The 20,109-nt window shown below is 44.5% G+C and overlaps 1 protein-coding gene across 2 annotated transcripts in view; it reads right to left on the bottom strand.

Annotated features, from left to right (window-relative positions):
* Window positions 1–15,880, bottom strand: part of AIFM3 (apoptosis inducing factor mitochondria associated 3) — a 104,341-nt gene extending 88,461 nt beyond the window's left edge. For both annotated transcript variants that reach the window (XM_039504528.1, XM_039504529.1), the window contains exon 1: window positions 15,690–15,880. The gene's annotated coding sequence lies outside the window, so the exon portion shown is untranslated. The remainder of the gene's footprint in view (window positions 1–15,689) is intronic.
* Between the last annotated feature and the right edge of the window lie 4,229 nt (window positions 15,881–20,109).

Below are 20,109 nucleotides of genomic sequence, written 5' to 3'. Positions count from 1 at the left end.
CAGCACCATCAGGCAGTGTAGGCATGTCCCAAGTCTCTCACTGTAAGGTATTTCTGGCTCTTTTCTGCATCTTCTCCAATTTTTCAAAATCCTTTTAAAAATCTGGACAAAGGAACAGTCTACACTATTCCATCTGGCTGTGATGGAATCTGTGGCTGCAATTATAAATTCTAGTCTTTGTATTCTTTCACTCTGGATTTTTCTCTGTTGATTTTGAAACTGAGAGCAAGGAAGAGATGAAGAATGCGATGAACGGAATCTTCCATCAACTCTGTGGGGATCGCTGTGGAATTATGCAGTTTGCAAGTCAAAAGTTGCAAACCAATCTTGCAGATCTAGAGGTGGAATCATTGATGCTAGGGTCACTATTCTGAACTTTATGTGATGAATGAAGATGCTGATCCTGCTCAAATGCAAAATGGGATGTCACCCTTCTTTGGTATCAGGAAGGCGTTGGAGTAGAAACGTCTTCCTCAGAATTGAGATGGAACGTCTTTTATTGTTGTGAGTGGCAGAAGTGAATGCACCTCCTGATGCCACAGTCTCTCGTGAGATGAGTCTCTGAAGAGGAATGTGGAAGGGGCTGGGGGATTGACACAGTATTGTAGGCTGAGATGTAAGAGTGGCTAAGGCAGAAATTCTCTTTTTCTGGTATTACGGACTCTTCCTTGGGAGTCTCTGATGATCTCTGGTGATAGAAAGTACCCGGCCTATGTCTCTGTCTTGAAAAAGCATGAGGATTTCCCTGTTTTCTTTCAGGGGTGGATATATACCCCACGAGATCACAATGTTGCTTGTGAGACATTCAAAGTACAAAGGGCATCATCAGTATATTTAACTAAACAGATCCCTCAAAAGGCAAATAAAGCACGAGATGGGGTATTAGTTGGCGTCTGCTAGAGACCACCAAATCACACTAGGGAACATGATGACAGGCTCCTTATGCGCCTATCTATAATGTGTAGGAAAAAGAACTTTGTGATCATGGGAGACTTCAATTTGCGTGACGTATGCTGGAGGTCTCATGCTGCCAATACTAAAACATCCCTGATATTTCTAAATATGATTGATGACAATTTCCTAACTCAAAAAGTGTTGCATCCCATGGTGCCTCATCTTGACAGATAATGAGCTACTGGTCACAGAACTTAAAGTTAATCGTAGCTTAGGTACAAGTGATCATGACTTGATCATGTTTATAATGTGCAAACAGAATAATGTCCAGACCAGGAATATCTAAACTGAGTACTTTAAAGGGGCCAGTTTCTCATGGCTGAAAACAATTGTGAGTCAAATTAGCTGGCAGGAAGAATTTAATCAGAAAAATGACTGATAATTGGGAATTGTTTAAGAACACTTTACTAGATGCCCCAAAAAGCACAATCCCACAACTGAGGGAGAAGGCTGTCTTGATTAAAAAAACCTACCTGTTTTAAAGAGAAAGTAAAGGCAGCTAGTGCAGGGGTAGGCAACCTATGGCACGCGTGCTCATTTTCAGTGGCACTCACACTGCCTGGGTCCTGGCCACCCGTCCGAGCTGTTCTGCATTTTAATTTAATTTTAAATGAAGATTCTTAAACATTTTAAAAACCTTATTTACTTTAATATATAACTAAACTATTGTTATATGTATAGACTTAGAGAAAGAGACCTTCTAAAAACGTTTAAATGTATGACTGGCACACGAAACCTTAAATTAGAGTGACTAAATGAAGACTCGGCACAGCACTTCTGAAAGGTTGCCGACCCCTGCCCTAATGTATTACAAATGGGAGTCTCACGGAGTTTGGTGGAGACAAGGCCCTGCACCCCCGGCTTTCTGCGATTCACCATGACTTTTAGCCAGCCAGTAAAACAGAAGGTTTATTTAGACAACAGGAACACAGTTTAAGACAGGCCTTGCAAGTACAGACAACAGGACACCCTCAGTCAGGTTCATTTTGGGCGGCCAGGGGATGCCAGGAGGCCTGTTTGGCCTCCTCTCCATTTTCCCAGCCAGCTTCAAACTGAAAAACTTTTTAGCCCCTCCTCTTCTTTTGTCTTTTTTCTGGGCCAGGAGGTTACCTGATCTTTTTGTTTTTTAACACCTTCAGCTGGTACCTTAGTAGAGGAGGGGCCCAGGCCATTAGTTGCCAGGAGACAGAGTGTCGGCCATTTTCTATGCAGACAGTATCACAGGGGCCCTTTTGGGCTCTTCAACAATTACACACCCTGATCCCCCCACCTAGATACCTAAGAAATGCATAGGGGAAACTGAGGCACCCACACAGTATTCAGAGAAAACATTAAGAACATTCCCACTTTGTCACAGGGAGAAAGGAGAAGTTGACAGTAATGAATATAGATCAGAAGATAGGAACTGTAGAAAATTGATAAGGAAAGCAAAGGGCCAGAAAGCAAAATCTATGGCCAGCAGAGTTAAAATCTATTAGGAACAAAAAAAAAAAAATCCTGACACTGGTACTAGATGGAAATGGTAGAATTATCAATAATAATGCAGAAAAATCAGAAGTGTTCAATAAATATTTGTATAATATTATAGCTGGCAATTTGTATTTCTGCCAGATATTTTCAATGAAAACAAGAATAAAAAATTGTTTTCAGTGAAATTTTCAGCAGAAAATTTCAGCTTTTCATGAAAACCCAGAACCCACTGTTTTCCCTCTAAAGATTTTCAGTTTCTGGCAAAAACTGAGAAACTCTAGAAGAAAGCAGACACTTTCCACAAAGGTTTTGGTCAATGGAATACCCAACTGTCCTTCGAAAACATGGTTTCAGTGGAAACATTTTGACTAACCCTATTTTATGTATTCAAAGCACAGGTTTTATTGAGCTCAGGTTAACTGTGAGCACTTCGCACTTCTGCAAATGTAGCCTCAGTGGTGAAAGCTGGACTCCACTGCCATCTGTGAAAGTTTTTCCATTTACTCCAAAAAAGCCAGGATTCCTCCCAGGTGTCTGAAGTTGGGTACTAAAATGAGTAATACCTTATTTGAAAGCCTATAAAAAGTTTGGTTTAAGTGACATGCCAGTATCACACAGGAATTTTGTTATAGTACTAGAAATAAAATCCCACTCTCTAGACTGACATTCACTACCTTAATCACAAGACCACATGTTCTCTTCCTGCAAGCCTCTGCCTCATTCACTTCACACCTTCCGACTTCTACAACAAATGAGGCAGAGGTCCTTCTACAAACAGCCTCATTCACTGCAGAACACTGATTCATCCCCAAAGCACTGTTTGTCCTGTACAGTCATAGAGTCATTGAATTTAAGGCCAGAAGGGACCATCAGATCATTCAGTCTGACCTCCTGTGTATCGCAGGCCACCAACACCACCCAGCATCTATACACTAAATCCAACAACCAAAATTACACCAAAGTAGCCCTCAAGAAATTAAACTATTGTGCACAACAGGCAGAGAACAGGAGGGACCAAGGTATACCAGTGCCTGAAGCCCCGCATTGGCAGGGAATTGATTTAGTGAGATATACCCAGATGATCCTAGCAAATGACCTACACCCACACTGCAGAGGAAGGTGAAACACTCCCAAAGTGCCTTCCAGTCTGATCTGCTGGAAAATTCTTCCCAACCCCACATATGGTGATCAGTTAGACCCTGAGCACATGACTAAGAACCAGTTAGCCAAGCACCTGAGAGAGAGAATATTCTGTACCACCTCACAGCACTGGCCACCCTGTTCAGTGTCCCATCTCCAGCTGTGACCTTTTCTGGTGCTTCAGAGGAAGGAGAGAAAAACAAGAAAATATTAATACATCAGGTGGGGGGTGATTCCTTCCTGACCCTACAGGTGATTGGATGAAGTCCTGAAGCATGAGATTTTAGGAACATAAGACATCATGAACTGGAAAGACCCACCAAGCCCTGCCTCCCAACCACAACAGAAGCCCCATTCATAAATGTATCAAGCTCTATCTTAAGACTAATTAAGTTGTTTGCCCACAGAACTACTATTAGGAAGCTGTTCCAGAACCTTACTTCTGTCACTGTTAGAAACCTTTTTCTAATTTCCAGCCTAAATTTGTTCATGGCCCATTTATTCCTATTTGGTTTTGTGCCAATATTATCCATTAGCTTAAATAGCAAATCTCCCTCCCTGAGGTGTAAACCATGACCACCCCGCTCTGCCCTATATGTATGTATAGTGCACAATCAGATCCCCTCTGCGGTGAATGAGGCAGGGACCTTGTGGAAATAAATCATGGGTGATCACATACTTAAAGATTGTATGACATGTACAAGGGGGCCAAATTAAGGATGCATTAGGAACCTTAATTCTAGCATTTCCTTACATTCAAGTGCTTGACTTTCCATCCATAACATTATTTTAATGTAGTTTTTTTTTAATGTAATTTCTTATATTTTTAAAAAGCAAATTGATTAAAATGGAAATTGTATTATGTGGAACCATAGTGATCCCTACATGGGACAACAGCAGGGCTGGGTCCTTTGGACTCACAGCACAGACCTCTACCACTAGAGGTAAGGTAACTGATAGCAGTAGCAGGCTGTTATCCTCAATATGGACCAGTCAGTACAACGGGATGAGATATACAGTGGTTTTTACAGCTATTGTCTAACAGCAGAGGGACTCAGGGTACTTGGCTTCATTCCTATGTTCTTCCAGAGAGGAACATATAGACTCTTCTGCACCTGTGCCCTAACCTGTCCCTGACATCCCTCTCTGCTCCATTCTCCCCCACCCCTGACTCCTGTCACTATTCCCTGTGCTCCCATCCCACCACCCCTTCTTCAGCTCCTGTCCTACACCTATGCATTCCAATCGGGGTGCAGGCCGCTTCTGGCTGGAAGCTGAAACCAGACACATTCAAATTAGAAATGAGGCGCCAATTTTAACAGTGAGGGTGATTAACCATTGGAACAGAATACCAAGGCGGATTCTCCATCTCTTGATATGTCCAATCAAGACCGGATGCCTTTTTGGAAGGCATTTTAGCCAAATGCAAGTTACTGAGCCCAGTGCAGGGTCAAGTGGGTGAAATTTTCTGGCCTGACTGGCCTTGAATCTGCACACTGTCATTTACATAATTTGGCTACATTTGGCTGGATTGTCACAGGAGCAGCAAAAGGCACATCCCTGATATCACAGTGACCCTGCTGCAAAATGTAAAGTCCCTGCTCCAAAGACTGGGGGTGCTAGAGCTTCTTAACAAAAAGGCTGTAAATAGTTTTAAACGGACAAAACAACATATTTCCCCCTATAATCTCAATCTGGAAAGTGGCTGAATAACTATCTGAAATTTTAAAAAAAAAATTGATCTGAGGCAGACACCAGGCATGAGACATTTCAGCCCAAAGGATTAAAGTTTGGCAAAGTTCTATGCAAGGGGGTGTCACAGGATGACATTTGTCCTTGAAGGGGAAAAAGGTCAGTGTACCTGTGACTGGTCAGCTGACCCCCAGTTGGGCTTTAAAAAGGGCAGCTAGTCCTTAGGGAGTCAGTCAGGAGAGGGGCAGGTGAGAGCTGGTGGTCAATAGGTGAGTGCTGTCTAAGACCAGGCAACTCAAGGAGGCCCTTGAGGGAAGCTGAAGGCAGAAGAGCAGCAAAGGGTGTTGTCTATTGACTCTAAGCCAGAGAACCAATGCCATGGGCTGGAGAGGGCAGAAGGCAGGGGAGCAGCACAGGGGCTTACCCACTGATATCTCCATAGAGGAGAGCTGGATGCAGGGGACCAGTGAGAGGGCCATGGGAAGGTCAGGCATGCTCCCCTGGTGAGGATGATCTCCCAGCCAAGAAGCTGCTGTGAAGAGTGAGGTGTTGGGATGGCTGTCCTGATAAAAGGACAGGAGAGAGCTGAGGAAGTGCCTGGATGAGGTGGAAGATGCTTGAGTGTGGGATGTGATATGCCAATGGACTAGACTAGAGGGTGTGGTATTTAAGGACTATATGCCCTGGGGCAGGCGCCAAAGGTGGCCTGGGATCCTTGTCTGGGGCTCCAGCCACCAGCCCTGCTCAGCCCACTGCCGGTCTGGGGTTCCGTCCGCCAGCTCCTGCCAGCCGGGATCCCGGCTGCCGGCCCCCCTCAGCCCGGTACCACCCTGGGGTTCTGCTCACCCAGACCGGCAGCCGGCTGAGTGCTGCTGGCACCCCAGACTGGCAGTGGACTGAGCCATTCAGCCGGCACCGGCCCGCTCAGCCTGCTGCCGGCTGAGTGAATGGACCCCCAGACCGGCAGCAGGCTGAGCAGGGCCAGCGGCTGGACCCCAGGCAAGGATCCCAGGCAAGGATCACACTGAATTGATAAGATCTGCATTTTAATTTTATTTTAAATGAAGCTTCTTAAATATTTTTAAAACCTTATTTACTTTAAATACAACAATAGTTTATTTCTATAATATAGACATAGAAAGAGACCTACAAACGTTAAAATGTATGACTGGCCTTAAATTACAGTGAACTAGGCACACCACTTCTGAAAGGTTGCCGACCCCTGGAGTGTATGTTTGGGGACTTTTGTTTATGAAACTAATTTAAATTACATTTTGTAAGAAACTGGCCCCAATGAGGGGAACTATTGAGGCAAGAGAGCAGTGGGGGAGTTACTGGGGTCTCTAAAGAGGGAAGCCAAGGCTGGTAAATATGTCATACCATGACCTCCTGCAAGAGGGCATCCCAGGTGGGGCTATCCTTGTTAGGCAACCTTGATTAGAGGTGTTATTACCCATGATGCCTACAATATGGAGTAAACGTGGATGCCTTTCATGAGTGGCTAATCCTTGCATGAGTGAAATGTATCTTTTGGACACAAATGCCCTTTGTTATCTCCAAGCTAAGTGCTTAGTACATTGTTATCTTTACAAGATGGGTGAGGTGATTAAAAAAAAAATTACTGTGCTGAAACCATCTAGTCTGTGAAGTTAGGATTTGCACTGTCATTGGGTTTAACTAACCAGGGTTACTTATAAACAATGTTCGGGTGAACTCCCAGCCTCCAACACCCACTCGCAGCCTCCACTCATAGCCAGAGTCAGATAGCAAAGAGCATATGCAAAGAAATGGTGGCTAATCTGGAGGCCAAGGCAAAAAAGCCCTGCACAGTATGAACTAGGGCTGTGTCTTCAGGACAGAACAGAGCCAAAGGGTCAACAGCCAGATCCCCAATCTCCAGGGAGCAATTAGCCTCTGACCTTGCTGACTCAGGACAAGTCTTTAATTAACAAGTGGCAGAAATCCCACCTCCTCCCTGTAGCAAATGTGTTCACAACACTCACTTCCTAGTAAGGGTGTCCCAAGCCAGTGCTGCTCTAGCCTCCCCCACAGATAGCAGGAGCTGTGAACAGACACCCCAGGGAATGACAGGTTGTATGGGGGAGACCAAGAATGAGGTCACTCCTTCCTTTCCCGCCCACCACCACCAGCTTACTCCTCAGGGGAAGAGAAAACTCTGCCCCATGGCAACACCACCCACAAAACACACACTACCCTGCCCCTCAGCTACATACAATCCATCCCTCAGCTACACACCACACACAACCCCATCCCTTAGCTACGCACAATCTCCAAAACACACACAACCCCATTCCTCAGCCACTCACTACCTACAAACACACACAGACACCAAAATACACATACACCCTGCCTCCTCAGCTAAACACCACCACAAACACACCAATCTGGGACCCTTCACCCACACACCACCTCCAAAACATACATACACACCCCTTCCTCTCTGTACACACTGCCCCAAACTCACATGCATTCCCCTCCCTGCCTTGGGTATAAACCACCCCCTAAAACACACAACTTCCATCCTCATCTAAGCACCCAAAACCGCATGAACAACCCTCCTCCCTCAGCTACACACAACCCTTCAGAACACACACTCAGAAGCAACCCTCTCCCTTCAGCTACTGAGCACCCCCAAACACACAACCCTCCCCCCTCAGCCATATAAATTTAGCTTATGAAAGACAAGGTTAAGAGATGACTTGATCATATAAGTACCTATATGGATGACTGAAATTTGAAAATAGACGGCTCTTCACTCCAGCAGACAACACTGCAACAAGATCCAATGGCTGGAAGTTGAAGCTAGACAAATTCAGACTAGCAATAAAGTGCAAATTTTTAAAGGAGGGCAATTAGCTATTGGAACAACTTAGTGGTTGTGGTGGATTCTCCAACACTGGAAATTTTTAAATCAAGATTCTATGTTTTTCTAATAGATAGGATCTAGTTCAGGCACAGCTATTGGATTTAAAGTAGAAATGAATACAGGAAAGTTCTTTGGGACCATTGTGATCATCTTGTCTGACCTCCTAAATAACACAGGCCATAGAACTTCCCCAAAATAATTTCTAGAGCAGAGCTTCTAGAAAAACATTCAGTCTTGATTTATAAAAGCAGCAAAGAATTCTGTGGCACCTTATAGACTAACAGACGTTTTGGAGCATGAGCTTTCATGGGTGAATACCCACTTCGTCGGATTTAAAAATTCTCAGTGATGAAGAATCCACCATGACCCTCAGTAAATCATTCCAGTGGTTCATTATTCTCACCTTATTTCCAGTCTGAATTTGTCTAGCTTCAACTTCCAGCCATTGGATCTCTGCTAGATTGAAGAGCCCATTATTAAATATTTATTCCCCCTGTAGGTACTTACAGACTGTAATGAAGACACCCCTTAGCCTTAGTAGGCTAAACAGCTTGAGCTCTTTAAGTCTATCGTTAAAGGCAGGTTTTCTAAACCTTTAATCAGTCTCATGGCTCTTCTCTGAACTGTCTCCAATTTATCAATATCCTTTTGAACTATGGGCACCTGCAATGGACACAGGATTCCAGCAGCGGTTGCACCATTGTCAAATTTAGAGGTAAAATAACCTCTCTGCTCCTACTGGAGATTCCCTGTTCATGCATCCCAGGGTCGTATTAGCTGCTTTGGCCAGAGCTTCACACTTCATATTCAGCTGATTATCATGGCCCCCAAATCATTCAAAGAGTCACTGCTTCCTAGGATAGAGTCCCCATCCTGTAAGTATGAGCTACATATTCTTTGTTCCTAGAGGTATAGCTTTACATTTAGCCATCTTAAAATGTGTATTGTTTACTTGGACCCAGTTTACCAAGCAATCCAGATGGCGAGGAAAGGCTGGATTTAGAGATGTTGTGCAGGAACAACCAGGAAGATTTAGACACAGCCTGCATGTGAGGACATAGAGAGCCCTGAGTAGAAGAGGACACCCAGGTTAGGGGCCCGATTTGACGGAGAGGATATTGTGGTTGTCGTGTACATTGTGACTGAGAAAGGAGAGAGAGAGGATGGCATGGAAGGAAAGATTAAGAGCACTGGTTTGGGCCATGTTGAGCTTAAGTTGAAGCCTGGATGTCCTTGAGAAGATGTCAGAGAGACAGGGCAAGATTTTAGTTTGGCCAGAAAGAGACAAATCCAGAGTATAGAGGGTAAATCTATGAATCAACTGCATATTGGTGATAGTTTCTGTTTGCAAGTGAGATATTGCTTTTGGTGTTCATGGGGATGGAAGTGAAAGCCTTGCCAAGTGTTGGAGTGTTTTCCACATTGCTGTAGGTGACGTGCTGTGGCATTAAATCCAAGAGACTTCTCCTTTATCTTCTGCTGTGAAGGTTTCAGTGGATAGTGTCGTGGTGCAACCTTCACTGTCACGAAATGTTATCATGCTGCCACTTAATGTGTTCAGATGTTTTTCTGAGATGTATCCCATGAACATTGTTTAAAGCAACAATTAGTTAGTATTGTTTTACTGGCTGCTGCTTCAGCAGTTTATATTCTCCAGGCTAAAGGGTCATTAACAGAGCTTTCAGTACCACAGCTTTAGTATGTTCTTTGCAAGATAGACTAGAACTGTTCTGACATTAATAATTAAACAAGAGATGCAATTAAGATCTCAAAGGTGCATCAATAAACACAGAAACATTGAAAAGTTTCACAGGTGTCAGATTGCACTATGTGGAACTGAAGGATTTCACAACACACAAAATGGTAAGAATGAAACTTTCATTTTGAAGCTGTGAATTATTTTCAAATCTTTTTCGTAGTTTTTAATTTTAGACTTTTGCACAAAAAAAGGGTATTTCTGTGACAGAGTGTGCAAAACCAATAAGGACAGTTTACTAAGGGACATCAACAACCAGAGACTAAGCTGCACCCACAAAATTTGTGCATAAATCCATTACACCCAGAAGTCTCACATTTACCTGTAGAAACAGGAAATTGCATGGGTAACTACTCAGTCACTTGTGCAAGTGCAGATTTCTGCATGCAAATCCAGGATAGTGTGCCCTTTGCAGATACAGCATTGGTGCTGGAACTAGGGGTGCCAGGGGTGCTGCCACACCTCCTGGCTTGAAGTGGTTTCCATCATATGCAGGATTTACAGTTTGGTTCAGTGATTCTCAGCACCACCACTATTCAAATTGTCCCAGGACCCCGGTGCTGGCCAATGAAAATGTGACCCTGTTTGCTCCAAAGGGATTATAGTCCCCACATCTGAGGCAAACAAACTTAGTAGACATTTGAAAACTTTGCCTGCATGTAAATAGGGCTTCTGAAATAGTAGATTTTAATAACAAATGTGTCTTTCATCTTGAAACAACCATATTCCATTTGCCTGGTACTTTGGTATTTCAGACACTAGCTGTATTTCAAATCAGGTCATAAAAGTAACAATAGTATTTCTTGATCTTCTATAGCACGCTCTAGCTGATGTTCTCAAAGCGTCAGATTCTGATCCCTTTACTGAGACTGAATGACAGTGGAGTCCATTGAACTACTCATGGAATGTTTAGACTTCTTTTTCCCCGTTCCTGCTGCTTCCAGCTCCTCTGGCCTCTCCCTTCCCACGGTCTCACCTTCTGAACAGCACTGCATCTGACGCGCCTCTACCTTCTCCCTCCACGTTGCTGTCATCTGCTGTCCATCCAACTCCTTCCCATCAGCCTTTCTCTCCTGTCCCAGCTCCTGGCTTCCTCTCCTCACAATCTCTATCACTCATCCTCTGTTTCTTCAGCTTCCATGTTGATGGCCCACCTGACCTCTTTGTTGCATGTTTCCTCACTCTGATCTCTTCTCTTGACCTGAAGCCCTGCTTCAGTTCTACCACTCACCCAAATGGCCATTCAACTATTTGATCTTCAGCAAGCACTGCTCGCTCTCGCTCTCTGATTGTTCTGTTGACAAGTTCCCTCTTTCCAACCATCACCTGGTCTCTTTCAGCATCGCCCAGGAGCCCCTATCCCCCATGCCCTGAGACATTACCCAAGGTACAATCTGGACTGATGAACAGCTGTGTCCCCTCAACCCTCTAGACTGAGGTGCTTTTCTCACTGTTTTGCTATGAGAGGTACCACTTCTGGTCTACTCCCACACAGCCTCCAGCATGTAAATTACTCTCCGTTACATTGCGTGAATGCTATTGCCAACCACTCATGAATTACATTGCAGAACAACACCAGCAAACACTCCAGTTCCAGACTTTCCCCCAGAAATGTGCATCTTGTACTGACCAGCCCTCTCCTGGACAATATAATTCATATTAAGTCTGTCATTTATTAATAGAAAATGATATGCACAAGCCTTATTATCCCAAATGGAGTTTCCCAAACACTTCAATCCAAACACACTGGTTTAGATAAAACAATAAAACAAATTTCTTAATTAGAAAATGATAGATTTTAAGTGATTACAATTAATGAGGCATAAACATCAGAATTGGTTACTAAGAAATAAAAAGTAAGACTCAACTAATACCTAACTTAATAAGCTACATGAATTCAAAGCAAAGGTCCCTCTCATCACATGTCCCAACAGTCTTACTAGCTGATCCCCTTTCAGACAAGATCTCTCCCTCAGTCCACTGCTGCTTTCTTTGTTCTTCAGGTGTTGTTGATGCAGTGGGTAGAGAGATAAGGAGGGAGATATTTTGGGAAGTCTGCCCGCTCCCTTTATTGTCCTTTCTTTTGCACAAGAATCATCTCCTGCTGAGGTTCAGGAGACAGAAAATCTGAGTGGAAGAGAACCTCAAGCTGTTCCTTTGTTCAAGGTGTAGATTTTCTGCACACACCCTTTTTCCCGCCCAAGAGTGGCCACTTCACTAGGTGATTGTCCGTTTGTAGACACCTGGCCTTTGGTCTTTGGGGAACTGGTTTGAGGCTGCTTCTCCGGGCTTGGAACATGTCTTAACACTATACAGAGGAATCGTTTATCTATTCATGCAATGTTGCTTCACATATTTCACCAGGACAGTAACGATCAGCAAATCATGAGCTTTCAAATGATACCTCCCAATAGATACTTTGTCCTATAAAAAGGGGTGCACGTCAGGGTATAGAGCGTCACTCTGCCTTTCTGGGTCTTCCAGTCCACCAGCGCCGATGCCTCCATCTGCTCTCAGCCTTCTCTTTAATGGCTATTGTTGTTGTTTCTCCTCATGCTTCACTTTCCTCCACCCTTGACTCTTTTGCCCCTCTCGCTCATCACAGAGTCCATCCCGCCAACCCACAGCCCTGACTCATTCCCTCCACTCCTGCCCTCACATTGCGAAGCATTGCTGGTGGAAATCCTGTGACCAGGCTGATTTCCTCCATTGCACAGTCATTCTCCTCTCCTTCGGTTCCGCCATCTTCCTAGCTAAATAACTCTGTCAACTTAACTGAATCCCATTGCTGCCTTAATTCAGTCCCAGCTACCTTTGACTCGCTTCTCAAACTCTTCCCTTCTCCTGTCTCCACTTCTGTCTCTACGCAGGTTCTTGCCAATTTATTCCAAGAGAAAGTTGACAACATCCCGTGTAACGTTCCCTCTCCCCTTAGCTTGCTTTCCCTTTCTCCCCTGTCACAGAAGTTTATCTGCTCTTCTCTAAACCCTCCACTTTCCCCAGTGACCCTATCCCATCTCCTGATCTCCCTCGAATCCCCTTTCATCCCTTCCCTTTCTCTTCTCCTCACTCTCCTCCAGCTCCTTCCCCTCATAATGCAAACACACTTTATTCTTTCCTACCTTAAAAAAATCTACCCATGACCCCATTTGCCTCTCCAGCTACCGGCCCATCTCCCTTTCACATATAAGCTTACTGACTGTGCGGTCTACAATTGTTGTCTGAGGTCTCCTCCAGTTCCAGCCTAGAACTTCTCCAATCCAGCTTCTGCTCCTTGCACTCCACTGAAACCGCTGCTACCAAAGCCTGGATAATCTCTTCCTACTGACAGCTCAGAACCAGTACTCCATCCTCATCTTCTTAGATTAGTCAATCACCAACAAGGCCATCAACCATGCTCTTTCTTTCTTGAAATCTTGTCCTCCCTTAGCTTCTGTGATTCTGTCCTCTCCTGGTTTTCCTCCTGCCTCACAAGTTGCTCCTTCAGATGTCGTCTGGAGGATGCTCCTCATCCCCCTACTGCAACTTTCTGTGGGGGCTCCACACAGGTCTGTCCTTAGTCCCTTTCTCTTCACCCTCCACACTGGATCTCCACATAATCTTAACTATCAACACAAATCAATTACCATCTATAATGACTCTCAGATCTCTATTGCTACTCCAGACCAGTCTCCTTTTGTCCAAACTAATATCTTGGCCTGCCTCTCTGACATCTACAACTGTCACCTCAAGATCAGCGTGGCTCAGACAGAACTTTTAATCACCCCCAGTCCCTTCCCGCTACATCCTTTCTTGATCACTGAGGACAATATCACCATCCTACCTGTCACTAAGGTCCAAAACCCGGGCATCACATTAGACTCCAACTTTGTCTAGATCCTCACATCCAGGCTAAGTCTAAATCCTGCTGATTGTTTCTGCATAATATCTCCTAGATACGGCCTTCCTATCCATGCACACGCCTAAAACTCTCATGCAGTCTCTCATCATCTCATGTCTTGATTACCACAACATCTTTCTCTCTTGCCTTGATAAATGCACTTTTGCATTGCTCATCTCCATTCTGAACACTGCTGAAAAGATCATTTTCCTAGCCCATCATTCTGACCACCTCATCCCTCTTTTGCATCCCTCCAGTGGCTTTCCCTTTTCTATTACAACAAACATTAGCTCCTTGTCTTCATTTTCTAGTCTTTTCATGACTTATGCCTACCCCACCTATCATTTCTCCTTCACTGTCAAGAGGTTGATTTCTGCCTCCCATTAGCCTATGATGGGCTTCCATCACCCACTTGTTAAATTTTCAAGCACCCTCCTGCATTCTCCCATGCTGCCCCTTATACTTGTGAGGATTTTCCCTTATCAACGATAGGCCACTGGTGTGCTGAGATCACTGCCTGTTACCCTGACCAATAACGTCTCGTTGTTTCCTTGTACTCCCCCATCCATCTGTCTGGTGTCTTAGATTATAAGTTTTTGGGGATAGGGGCTTTTTGTTCTGTTTGTACAGCGCCTGGCATAATGGGGTCCTGGAACATGACTAGGTCTCGCGGGCCCTATCATTGCTATGAGCCAGTATGTCCGATTCTGGCCCCAAGTGCTCTGCAAACCTTAATGAATTTAGCCTCCACCCCTTAGCCGGTTAAGTGTCATCACTTCATTTTTCAGTTGGAGAAACAGACAGAATTTAAAGGATTTGCTCAGGATCACACAGGGAGACCATTTCAGAGCTAAAAATGCAGCCCAGCACAAAGGTGCCCAAGCCATGAAATGCGGCTTTATAGTTCAATCTAAATATCTCAGAGTTGGAGGGGAAGAGTGTTTGCATCTGCAGCTCTGCTTTACTCAGGGTCAAGATTTTCCCAGCTGGCTGCCTATAGTTAGGGTCCTAAGGCTGTGATTTTCAAGGGGGCCAAACGGCATGAGGAGCCCAAATCTCACAGAAAGTCAATGGGAGCTGGGCACCAACTCTCCTGGGCACTTTTTAAAATCGCAGCCTAAGATCATTTTTAAAAAGCTGGCTAACTGGACTGAATTTCACCGGTTTCATTTGGTGCTGCAGGGTGCTCAGCACTCTGAAAATTCCACCCTTAAATAAATGGCTTGATTTTTCAATGGAACCTAAGAGAGTTAGGTGCCCCCCAAAATCCCAATTTAGATGCCTAAATATGGATTTAGGAGCCTAATTTTAGGCAGCCAAGTTTGAAAATCTTGATCCAGCAGTTCCAATTCACTGTGCTTTAACTACTAGCCCGTGCATCTTGTGCTTAATGAGTCAAACTTACACTGGAGGCTATCAAGAATAATTAATAAACGTGAGTGCTGTCTATACTGGCAGAACTGATTCAACATTTATCATTAATGAAGCCTGGGACTGGCCCAAACTGAATGTAAAAAGAAATCTGACGCAGCCGAACCTAAATAAAATGTTGCATTTTGTGCTGATAATGCAGGCAGAGCAGATCAGCTGAACTATACTGGCAGTAATAACACACATTGCAGCATATGGGAGCTGCAATCTGTCAATGTTAAATTAGAAGCACCGGCCTGTATCTTTTCTTAGGCTCTAATTTTAAATTAGAGCAAATACTGCGTAGGATGATATCGTCAATCTATTCAGAAAGCCATAATTATATCCCGGTAGCAATGTCAACAGAATAGCGTTTGGCATGAACATGATCACAATTTGAGAGAAACAGCTTCTTTGCACTTCGGTTTTCAACCAAAGAGAAATCTATCCATTTGCTGCTCATAAAGCAAAATAATGCACAACCTAAAATAACTGCTTACCTGAGCGGAAAGCCTGGCGCCACAGTGAAACTAAAACATAAGGATACAAGAAGGCTGCTCAGAGTCCCTTCAGGCAGCAGAAAGGGACACTGGAAATCCTTTGCATTGTATTCCTATTTAGAAGAGGCTTGAGCCGAGCTACAGTGTATGTAATGCTAGGCTTGCAGCAGGGAGTACAGCCAGTTCTCTTGGGCTGCATGCAGTCTTAATAAAGTAGTTCAGAATGCCAGGGCGGCAGGAATTCTCCCGCATCCCACCCACTTCCATGTAGCTGCTGCTACGGCAGTCCCTACCTTTCGAGTCACTCCGGCTTGCTAAAGAACTTCATGCACCTTTCAAAGGGCTTCACTGCAGAAACCCTCTGGGGGCTGACAGGAGGCCTTTGGCTGTGATGTCAGAGTGAAGAAGGCCAGTGAACTTCTCCTGCTTAACCTCTTCCCTGCTGTTGGATACTTGTATCTTCTCATGCTGCGAGAACTGTATGACATCAGTGCGTGACCCAGTGCTGGGGGCAGACTTAGGGTTACTATAGCGCTGGGAGTGGGATACCATTCATGAGGGGTGCAGGGGTTTTGAGTGCAGTCAGGATGGGGTGCTAGGGAATGGCACGCATGAGGGTGGGCTGCCAGGTACCTCATGTGCACCCCACCCCCACCCCCACCCATCCCTCCCTCCAGAAACAGAGTTTCCTCCCCCACTCATGTTTTTTACTGCTCCCCCCCATATATTGTATTTTTCATCCGTCCTCACAGATCTAGTGATTTGTTTTTAATGCCTCAAATATGTGTCCCACTCCCACTTTAGATACAGGATTTTGTTACTTCCCTGATGTATGGCATTTTCCAGTTGCCCTTAATAGATGAGATTATTTAATGGATGGTCTTGTTTTGTTTTTGGGAGGAGGTTGTACTATCTCCTACTCTATGGAGTTTTTATACTCCCCCTGAAATGTTTTTTTTAATTCCTCTTGATCTATGGATTGATTTTACTCCTTCTGAACAGAGGTTTTTTCTTTCAGTCTTGCCTGATATGTGACTTTTATTACTTCTCAGTGATATACAGGTTTATTTATTCCCCTTTCATATAGGGGTTTATTGTATCCCCCGATATATGGGATATTTTATTGAGATGCTAATTTTTTTTTACCACATCTGCAAGTGGCTGGTGGGTCCAGCAACCATTTGCACATAAAGCAGGAAGCTTTTCACTAGACCAGCCAAGTCACTGCACAGGCTGCCTCTGCTGCCACATGGGAAAAACCATAACTCCTCATGTGGAGCTTAAATGTAAAGGGAAAAACATTTTTACCAATTCTGCAAGAGGTGGGGGGAAGGGAATTTGAACCTGCGGTTACATACAACTTTGCAAACAGCAAATGTTCCCACTACTCAATGGTATCCCTAACTCAGGGATAGTGCACACACACCATGCACGTCAGGGAATCCCCCACTCACACAACACCCACAGTAAGGGATTCCCCCATTTACACATCCCAATAGAGCAAACGCCCTCTCCACTCCCACAGCAAATTAAATCTTTGACCTCTTGCATACAGGACAAGAACCATACCGCTCCGCCACCAGCCAGCCAAGCCGTGATTGGGTATGTGGAAGTGGGATGTTAGTTTTGAGAGTCACTAGCAGGCACAGCACAAGGAGATGTGTCTATGTAAACAGGAAATAAAAACATTCATTCAAACCATGGTGTCCTGGCCTCGTGGGTCTCTGTAATCACTATCTGGTGGTAGTAGTAGGGTCAAATAAAGACAGAACACCTCTGTGAAACGGGAAACAGAAAAACAACCCCTTCATCCCAGCCAGAACAGCCCAAAAGCTATACAGAGCACACAGCACCAAAGAGTCCTGGGGCACCTTATAGACTAAGACTGAGACTTGCAGCTGTTGGTCTCTAAGGTGCCCCAGGACTCTTTGTCGCTTTTTACAGATCCAGACTAACACAGCTCCCCCTCTGATACTTGACAGAGCACACAGTAAAACACAGAAGAACCTAAAAACAGAGGCCCCAGAAAGAACCATTAAGGGGAGCCCAGGCTGCAACAGGCTGTCAGGATAGGAAAGTAAGGGACACTGAAGCTAAGGCTTGGTAGACGCGATAAATCAATCCCCAATAGATCATCACTACCCACTGATCCGGGTAGTGTAGACATACCCGAGGACTCCAGCAACCCCAGTTTGTCTCTTTAGAGGGCCTGAGACTGGTCCCTTGCACATGAATCCGTGGCCTCTAATTTTGTGCCACACACAAAAAGGCAGGGGTAGGAATCTAGAGTCTTAAAATATTAGATGCGGTTACTCCTGACCCAGCCTTTTCCTGGATATAACAGGAAGAACTAAATAAATCATGGAGTGTCTCTCTCTCTTTCTCTCTCTCTATATATACACACATAAGAAGTTACTGAATGTGTCTGTAAGAGCCTAGCTAGGATGGGATTCTGGGAGCATTTGTAAACAAAGCAGGAAGCTTTGCCATGAGACCAGCCAAGCCACTGTGCAATAAAATTCATCATGGGGCTGTGTAAAATTTGAAAGGAAAGAAGCTAGGAAGAGGGCATCAGTTTGGGTTTTTTTTAATCACTTCTGAGAGACTGGATCTGAGACTGGTCCCTTGCACATGAATCCGTGGCCTTTCCAGTGGTCCATCAAACAATTGCACCCTGTCCCCTGGTATTCTCACATGGAAAGAACCGTGCAACACACACACAGGTAGTTTTGAGACATGACACAAAACCTTACAGACCCTGCTACTACCCGTAGGGGTTAGACACATGCAAGAGGTGCACAGACCCTGCCATCCTGTGGTGAGTTAGAGATATGACATCAGTGTCTCTGTGGAAGTGATGCTGCAGGTGGGATGGGATGTGGGCTGTCAGTTTCTCTGGGAATAAGGCAGCGGGGGGGGGGAATTTTTTTCCATAGACTTATTTATTAGAAGGCCAGAAGGGACCACTGATCACCTAGTCTGAACTTCTACATAACACAGGCCACAGAATTTCCCTGAATTAATTCCTGTTTGAGCAAGAGCATAACTTTTAGAAAAACATCCAATCTCAATTTTAAAATTAGCGATGACGGAGACTGGGATATTCTGAAGCAGGGATCCCTCAGTCTCTCCTGTTGAGGCAGGCCTCTTGGCTAACTAATTAAAGTCATTAGGAGGGAAAGAAGGCGAGAGAGTGAGAAGGCACAGACACAAGAATGACTTTATAGCGGGGGGGCTAGCGCACCCAGCATCCAGTACCCCTGTTCCATTGACTTTTTTAAAAATTAGTTATTGTCGCTTTCTGGGGTTTAATGCAGACCAGTGAGGAGTTGTCACTGCCTGGCCTGTAACCTTACGTGCCTCAGAAGGCTCGGTTACTGTAGCGGCCTTTGCCCAGATGCTCCCAGCCAGCATACACACCTGCACTGAGTGTCTGTGAGCTAAGCAGCTCTGATTCAACAATTCTCATTCCAGCACATGCCTGCTTGTTACACACTGACCACACCCTGGTTACACCTGGCAAGATGATGCCAACACACTCTGAGTCCCAGATTTTCCCCAAACCATGTACTCTGCAATGTCTAACCCTCTCCTGGACCAGAGAGAGAGAGATTAAGTTTGTTTGTTCCTTTAAAGATACAGTACCCAGCAACTTGCCACATTAACTGGAGTGAACATTCGCTTTAAATCAAACACAGCGCTGGGGTGGTTTAGATTAAAAGTAAAACAAGTTTAGTAACAAAAAGGACAGGATTTTAAGTGAGTTCAAATATAAAAAATGGGCACAAGCAAATAAAATGCTTTCTAGAAGCTAAGAGTTAACAAAACTACAGTCTTGTGTTTCTCTGCCCCTCTCTTTATAGTCCAGTGAGCCTTTAAAATGGATCCTTCTGAAGGTCACCCCCCCCTACACACACACAAAGCAAAGTTCATTCAAGCTGTGAGGAAGGCGACATGAGGTCTCATGGTGAAGGACGTTCCATGCTGGTTTCTTCTCCTGCTGAAGTTTGCTAAAATGCAAAGTGACTTTCTTCCTACAATCTCCCTGCTGTCTTGATGGTCCTGTTTACCTTGTATGTAATTTGCATTCCCAGTGTCTCTTAATGTACCTTGGAAATACGTTCCAGGTGACCGAACCACATTCTTCTATCTAAGGTGGGGTAACTTCAGCCCTGCCTGGCAGACACACTTTGATAATATAATTCCCAATACATCTGTAATTTAGATTTTGTTCTCCATACAATGATCAGTATGATATTGGCTTTCTATTGCTATCTAATAGAAAGGAGCATCAACTCTGGCAAGTCACGTGTACAAGTATAATTAGGGAGGCCAAAAAAGAATTTGAAGAGCAACTAGCAAAAGACACACAAACCAAACAGCAAAAAAAAAAGTTAAGTATATGAGAAGCAGGAAGCCT

The sequence above is a fragment of the Mauremys reevesii genome, linkage group 18 (assembly GCF_016161935.1).
Source record: "Mauremys reevesii isolate NIE-2019 linkage group 18, ASM1616193v1, whole genome shotgun sequence".
Classification (NCBI taxonomy): Eukaryota; Metazoa; Chordata; order Testudines; family Geoemydidae; genus Mauremys; species Mauremys reevesii.
This window is presented reverse-complemented; position numbering and strand designations above follow the sequence as displayed.